The 7,294-nt window shown below is 50.5% G+C and overlaps 1 long non-coding RNA gene across 1 annotated transcript; it reads right to left on the bottom strand.

Annotated features, from left to right (window-relative positions):
* Positions 1-1,284: 1,284 nt before the first annotated feature.
* Positions 1,285-6,722, bottom strand: LOC114012146 (uncharacterized). Its single transcript, XR_003554448.2, has 2 exons — positions 6,643-6,722; positions 1,285-1,738 (listed from the first exon to the last, which is right to left on the bottom strand). It is a non-coding gene; the product is annotated as an uncharacterized LOC114012146 (long non-coding RNA).
* Between the last annotated feature and the right edge of the window lie 572 nt (positions 6,723-7,294).

Genomic DNA, 7,294 nt, shown 5'->3' with positions numbered 1-7,294 from the left:
CTTCCCCACGCAGGGAGCACCAAGGCAGAGGCAGGGTACAACCCAGGTTATCACCTCATGTCCAAAAGCAAGATAAAGCAAAAATTTAATCAAGCTGCTGAACTTCTAAGAATTGCTCTCTCTAATGGTGCTCAAGGGTAAGAAATGTTGAGGAAGGCAGGAGTTTGGGGGGTTTGCTGGATGCAGAGTGGTACAAGAGCATGGCATGGGGACTGCCGCTTCCTTGCTTGTTGCCAAACCATGGGGCCAGCAGAAGGTGTTGATAGGAAGCACTGGTGTGGCATATCTTTTTAGTTAATTTCCTGTGTTAAATACTCGCTGTAAGTGTTGATTACAATTGCAGTTCTCCCTTGTCCATTATATTGCTTTGGATATACAAAGAGAACCCAGAGCATGTGAAAAACTGAGCAGTTGGTTTGCATTTGGTGTCCCTGGATGCTAAGCTGGGCTCAGAAGCTCCAGCAAGGCTTGGTTCGTAGAGGTGCTGAACCTCTGGTTTCCCTTCTCTTTCCCTGCCACCTTTCCTTCAAAGCTCTTCTTTCCTTCTCCTTTCTCAAGTCCCACCAGCCTCTGACATCTTGGACGTGGCTCTCAGGACCTGGCAGAAGGGTCTCCCCACATGCCCAGGAGGTGGTGCAAGTCCCACCCGTCATTTGTCAGAAGAAGTTGCAATAGGGTAATGAGGAAATTTGCCCAGGACCACTGAAGGGAATCAGTGGCAAAGGAGAGATGGAAAAATCACCCCCTAGAAGAGACAGGACTGGTCCCACCAGGAAGGTTGACCTTCAGGGAGTGCGGTGGATCGAGCACCAGGAAGACATGGCGTCACATGTGACACACATGCCGACCCTCCAGGAGTTTTCCAGGAGTTGTTTTTATTTTGTGTAGAAGCTCTGAGCTCCAGAGACCCCCTATTCGGTCCCTCAGGGCAGCACTAGCAGGGTTTGCTGCCCACAGCCCCAGAAGGGTCAGATTTTAAGGCTGACTGGCAGGGCTACGAAAGCCTTGAGTAAGTCCGATCTGCTTTTGGCTTTTTTCCTTGAACCATTCTCTGCTGTGCTTTTTCTTCCCTTGCCATCCGTCCCATGGTGGTTCTCTCTCCCCCCTTGCCCCCTGTGGCCCCCTACCAGCCCCAACCCCACCCTTTCCCTGAGTGTCCCAGTTAGAAAGCAGAGAGGTAACTACGTGCCAGCCGGTACCTTCTTATCTAGTCACAGTGTGTTCCCCTCAGGGAGTTTTTGGCCTGGGATTGTGTGTGTGTGTGTGTGTGTGTGTGTGTGTGTGTGTGTTTTTATATGCTTTATTTTTATCACAGAAAGGATAGACAGTACATTATGTCTTCAGTCCAGGAGGTTACACATTAGATAAGAGACCAGCAGATATACTACAACTGCTCCAGCCTGTGGAGTTATGTTCCGGAGATAGCGCTGGGAACGTAACAGGTAAACTGCTTCCAACCCCCCGCGTTCAGGCAGTGGATTTTGTGTCAACAAATCCAGATCCGAGCAGAGATTTCAATGTTGATGTTCCTGCAGGCAGAGAATAAAGTCCACAGTGCTCCCTCCATCTCTGCCGGGCTTGTACCTTCTCGTCAGCCCCCACCTGCCATCTCCCCCGTCCCAGCTGCTCCTCCTCCCGCTGCATCCTCACCCCTCTCTGTCCCTCTGGACATGCGGTGTGGGTCAGCAATTGCCTTGGGCTCCTCCACAAATACAGCTAGATTCAAAAGGGAAGGGGGCTGGGGGAGTGTAGGAAACCGTGGTGGCAACAAGTTAGTGATAGCAAATGTTAACAAAAATTGGGAAAGGGAGTTTTTTTTAAAAAAAAAGATATTATGGTATTAAAAGCTAAGATCAGAGATAGTTTATCTGTGCCTACTTCTTGCACCTTCCTTGAACTATCTAGGAGAGTTATAGTGCTGGAAATTTCACACTGATTTTTAAAGGATTAAGGGTGAGCCGCAGTATGGTGATGCCTTTTTTTCTGTCATTGCAATAACAGTGTCCTCACCACTGAGCCACAGCTGTGGCAGGCTACGGCAAGCATCCAGAGTCTGGTTCACCAGCATCTCCACCCCTCACAAAGCTCAGGGGCACACAGCCACTTCCACAAATCCATCCCTAGTCTGGCAAGGGAGGTGTTGCAGAGCCTTTGAGTCATCCCACAAATTCGTGCCCTCCCTCACCTCCCCCCAAGCCTTTGTCTCACATTGTGAAGATTAACAGCATGTTGCAGCATCATCGTGCTGCGATGGGGATGGTGGTGCTGGGTTTATTTTCTCAGGAGTAACAGATAAAGGTGGCACCAGCTACTACCCAACACCAAAGCTAAATTAGTGAATTTATTATTCTTCTAAACCTGACAGACGTGACAGGGGCTGTTTTGGATTTTGATCCAAAGCTTAGCAAAGCCCGTGACCTCTGTATCAGCCTGACAATGAGCAATTGCGGCCATGCTGCCCCAGCATCCATCAACCGCGATGATTAAGTGGCGTGACTGGCTTGGCAGAGATCAAAGTCACTGTAACTAAACATTGTCACAAGATGGATGTCTCCTACTTAGAAAATATTGTCTTAGGCTTTAGTTTCTGGGTGTTTCTGTGATGGTCTCACCCCAGTGTCTGCATCCTTAACAAATGTTACCCAGGTTTTAATGAATATATCTTTGTGGCTTACCTGGGAGATAAGAGCAAACCATCACCCTAATTTCGTGGTGGGGGAAATGAGGTACCACGAGATTATCAGCAAAGTGTAACCACTCATTTTGATACCAAGCGTGAGTCATAGAAATTTCAGCTTTCCTGTTTAGCTTTTTTTGTAGCTCTTTATGCATCGTCGGCATGGCTTGGGATGGCCCCAGTCCCAGTCCCAGAGGCTGACAGCCTCCACGCATCCAACCTCTCGTATCTCACACTTGGTAACTTAAATGAGGGATATGCAATGCACATCTCAATTCTCTAATTCCCTGCCCTGGGAGGGCTTGGTGTTTCCTCCTTGGTGCCCTGATGCTTCTGTTCATGCCACAGATATTCAGTATATGTTTAAGTTTAATGTAAAGCTGGCATCACCTCTGAACTGCCTATTATTTTCAAAGTATCCTGTGGTAAAGCTAACTTGGCCATTACACATAGCTTGCTAGATTTACAATAACAGAGCACATCAAACAGATCTCAGACTAAGCTGTGCCGATGCGTCCCTCCCCTTCCCCAAAGCTCTACACCGATTGCTCCAGTGCTACTCATGTAATACAAATGTGGGACCATGTGTTTTCTGTTCTAGAGTTTTTAACATGAAGAAAACCAGAGCTGCTGGAGCCCAGGTCAGGAAGGTCCACGCAGTTCTTACAGCCTTCTCCATCTGCACGAGTCCCCAGCCCCAGCCGGCTCCTAGGAGTTTGCAGGTTGAAAAGATGAGAAAGGAGGACAGTCCCTGCCACATCGTACTGCTGGGTCCAGTTTGAGCTCCTCAGCAACAGCTTCTGCTGAGCCCTTCGACAGTTTCTCACCTCCATCCTGGGGAGCCATGGGCAGAAGAGACCCTGGGAACTCTTGGCAACCACTACTGCTACATCCATCACCTATGACAACCCACGTGAGAGCAGTGAAACCAGCCATGCAGCACCCCAGGCATCTTCATTCCCTTCCACACTTGCAAGTCTTCCGCCATCATTGCAAAAATGAAGCCTCGTGCATGTCTGCTCTCCGTTTCCCTCCCTTCAGCCCCTGCAGTTATTTCCTCAGCTGCAAAACTGACCAGGTTTAAAGGTCACAGCAAGGATGCTCCCTCAAGGGCCCACAAAAGACCCATCCCACTCTCTCTGCACTGCATAATGGGGCAGGAGGACACCTTCACATTTGCTTTTATGAAGATACTACCCTAGAGGTCATGCTGCCAAGCCTGAGCTCCACTTGCTTGGGATTATTCACGTGCTGCCCAGAGAAAGCGGTCATTTCCCTTTGGTACAAGAGGGATTTTAGTAAAAAAAAAAATCCTTCCCCATTCCCAAATGAGCTAGCTGCTTGAGGAGACTGAGGGTACGTTATTAGCAAGGAATTGTCAACATCAGCATGGTCTGGAACAACAAATGGCATGTGAAGCCCTAGAGAGCTTGACTTGCACATGTAAGAGACATGTAGCGTTGGGTTTAGTAAATCCAAACCAGCCCTCCCGTCCTGAGAGTGTGCTGAGAAGTTGCTGCAGTGAAAACGGAGCCGGTGTTCCTGGGGCTGGGGACAGAAATGCTGGAGGTGCCTGGGGTGACTGGTTCCCAGGTTCTGGTGAACGCTGCGGGTTCTCACAAGCCAGCTCATTTGGAAGCAGTAGATGGGATGGGCAGATGGACTTCGGTTCTTCCTTCCTGCAAAAAATCCCCTTTTCTGGCTCAGCTTGTGGCATAGCTTCTGATGCTCAGCTTGGACCACAGGATGCTTTCAAGGTATGAATGAAGTTCTCAGCAATGACCTGCTGTTCTTAAGCCCTGACAACTAGTTGGAAGCTGAGGCGGTGCTTCTCCCAGGTCCCCTATCCCCACCAACCCCCCTCCTTGGGTGCTGTGAGGTCCCCTGCGGCCAGCTCCTCCCAGCCTGGAGGGCTTTGCTGGGGTAACACCGTGAAGGCTGGCAAGCCCACGCTGCAGGTGAGCCATTCCCCTCCTGCACTTTACAGCTCTGGGACTGTCCAAATTGGCCTATTTCTGAGGCTGAACATCTCACAGTGGGTTTGGGAGCAGGTTATTCTGCCCACCTCTAGCTTGCTTGCTTCTCCCCCCACTCCCCCAGGTCTCCCAGCTGCTCAGCGTGGCCAGGAGCAGGGCTGGGATCTGCTTCTCTCGGTGTGCATGGTGGGGCTGGGTCCCTGCTCTGCTGTGCAAGCAATAATTAATTGCTGCCCTTGGTGAGGAGCACCTGTGCCAGCAGTAAGCAGCACTGGCTGGAGAGCGAGCAGCAGAAAGCTGCACACTGCGCAGGGGCACAGCCGTGTCAGTGAGGGGATGGCATCCACCGTGGCTTTGGAATGGGGGTGTTTGGAAGCAGATAATCTCCACAGCGAGGGTTCCCTGTGGGCTTTTGGACCCTCAACATCACAGGGCAGAGTGGGTGCACACTGGGACAGGGGAGCTGTGACCCAGTGGGTGCTCCCCCCAGGTGGAGTGTCAGGCAGGGGTGCAGAAGCACTTTCATTCCACCTAAGCTGTGTCGGAAAATTGTTTTCTTTTCATCCTCATTCTAATTTTGGGTTCTGAACTCAGCGCCCAAAACACGCACAAGTCAAAAGTCCAGCAGGCCAAGATAGGCATGCCATTATGGGGCTGCACAAACAGGAGCAGGGCGGAAGGGAAGAGGAGCCGAACAGTGCGGTCTCCCCTCTTGCTGCCCAATATTTTTGGTAATCTTCATGCACTGGCTACCTTCAGTGATGTCCATGCTAGCTAGGGCTGAGCTGTACCTCCCTTGTTTAAGTTGGACCTCCTCTGTCCCCTCCATTTGACTGTTTCTCCACTTTTAAAATCTGTTGTCTACGTTTGCAGTGATGTAAGGCAGTCCAAGGAGTAACACTGTGGCCTGCAACACGGCACGTTCCTGTATGTTTCCAGGCTAATGAAATGTCGCTAGGCCTCCCAGCATCTGTTCCAGCAGCACAAAGACGGGACCAGAGTCCTCTGTGAGGATGGGATGAGGAGACAGCGTGGCCACCAACTCAGCCCTGCCTGCAGGATGCGGCCCCGAGACCAGATGCAACTGCACAAGCAAAAAGCCAACAACTGATGAAAATTTTGCAGACAGTTCTGAAGATGTTTGGAAATTCTAATGGAAAAAACATTTGCTGGCTTGCAAGTTAGTGATGATAATAATAATATATTTTGCCTGTGTGACTTTTTCAGCAAGATGGGCAATGATATCACATAATAGATGGTATCTGCGCTTTGTTCCATGCCCTTATTTTGATCATCTCCCACCTCTTATCCCAGTCATTCATGAACCACTCCCTCATTCACCCACAAATTTAAATGGACAAGAATACAGATCAGTTGGGCCTTGAAAATCAAGCTTTTTGTGGTTAATACATTTCCACCCATGAGGCAAGACACTGATATTGGCTGAAAGCAGATGCTTCTGAAGGGACTCTTATCTCTTACACTTCCCCAAAGAGACCTCTACCTACCATCTTTCAGCACCTTGTGTGTCCGGACTCTGGGTACTGAGCCGAGGTTGTACTTGCAGCAGTGCACAAAATATATTACATTCAGTGCACCAAAATTTTTTTTTTACAAAAATCACATCCTAAGAAGTTCCCTGAACATTCTTAAAATAGATTTTTCCATCATTTAGGGTCGCACGCAGAACCTGGCTGATGAGGTCTGGGAATCTGCTGTTAATTTGCTCATTAGGAGGTATTTTTATGGTGGCTTTCAGCACTCATGAGTTTTGTGCTCTTCCTAAAACTGCCACTAAACTTCTGACAGCAAACTTCACGAGGAGGGATTTGCCCACTTGGTAGGTCCCATCAATCCGCTAAAATCAATCCTAAATCTGAACTCGCCTTCTCTCACTGTGGTGCCGCGACAAAGATCAGGCACACGCCCGACCCCAAATCTGCCATAACGGAGAAGTCCTGGGTTGAATAGATTCAAGCAAGCTTTTACCTATCTATCCCGGGAGTGTACCCCAGCCTCTGACAGCTTGCCTGTGCACCGGCAGAGTCCTGGGCAGTGACGTACGCGGAGCAGCGATGTGGCTGGGAGCGCGGTGGGGAATGCCGAGGATGCCACAACAGGATGCGCGGAGACATAACATGTCCAAGTGGGGTAACTGAGGCAGACGGAGCAGGAATGCGATTAAATTACCCCTGCGGGATTTGGCTGAGACGCTGGGGCGTGCTGAGCTCATTCCCCCGTAAGAGGGAGGAAGCGAGCGGAGCGGGCTGGCTGTTTGTTTTGGTTTATCAGATGGGACCAACCGGCAGCAGCAAAGGTTGCGGTTTGGGGAAAGAGGGATTGCAGCGTGTTCCCCGGCTCCTTCTGCGTGGCCTCAAGTGCAACTAGCGGAGGGAGGGAGAGCAAGTGAACATGTCCCTGGGCGCACTGGTGTCAGAGATGGAGCCACCTGTGGAGAGCGGCCAGGGAGCCGGCAGGCGCTGGAGGGGCAGACCCCGCGCGTCCCAAAGTGGTGGCCACAGTCCGGCCAGCTGCACACAGAGCCCCAGCCGAAGGAGCCGGCATATGCTTTTTGTTTTGCATGCGCTTCCCCCTCTGCAGCAGAAAACCTGTCTGCTCTGGCCAAGGAACGGGCCCCAGT

This window comes from Falco peregrinus, chromosome 9 (assembly GCF_023634155.1).
Source record: "Falco peregrinus isolate bFalPer1 chromosome 9, bFalPer1.pri, whole genome shotgun sequence".
In the NCBI taxonomy this organism is placed as follows: domain Eukaryota; kingdom Metazoa; phylum Chordata; class Aves; order Falconiformes; family Falconidae; genus Falco; species Falco peregrinus.
The sequence above is the reverse complement of the archived record's forward strand: the minus strand, read 5'-3'. Positions and strand labels throughout refer to the sequence as shown.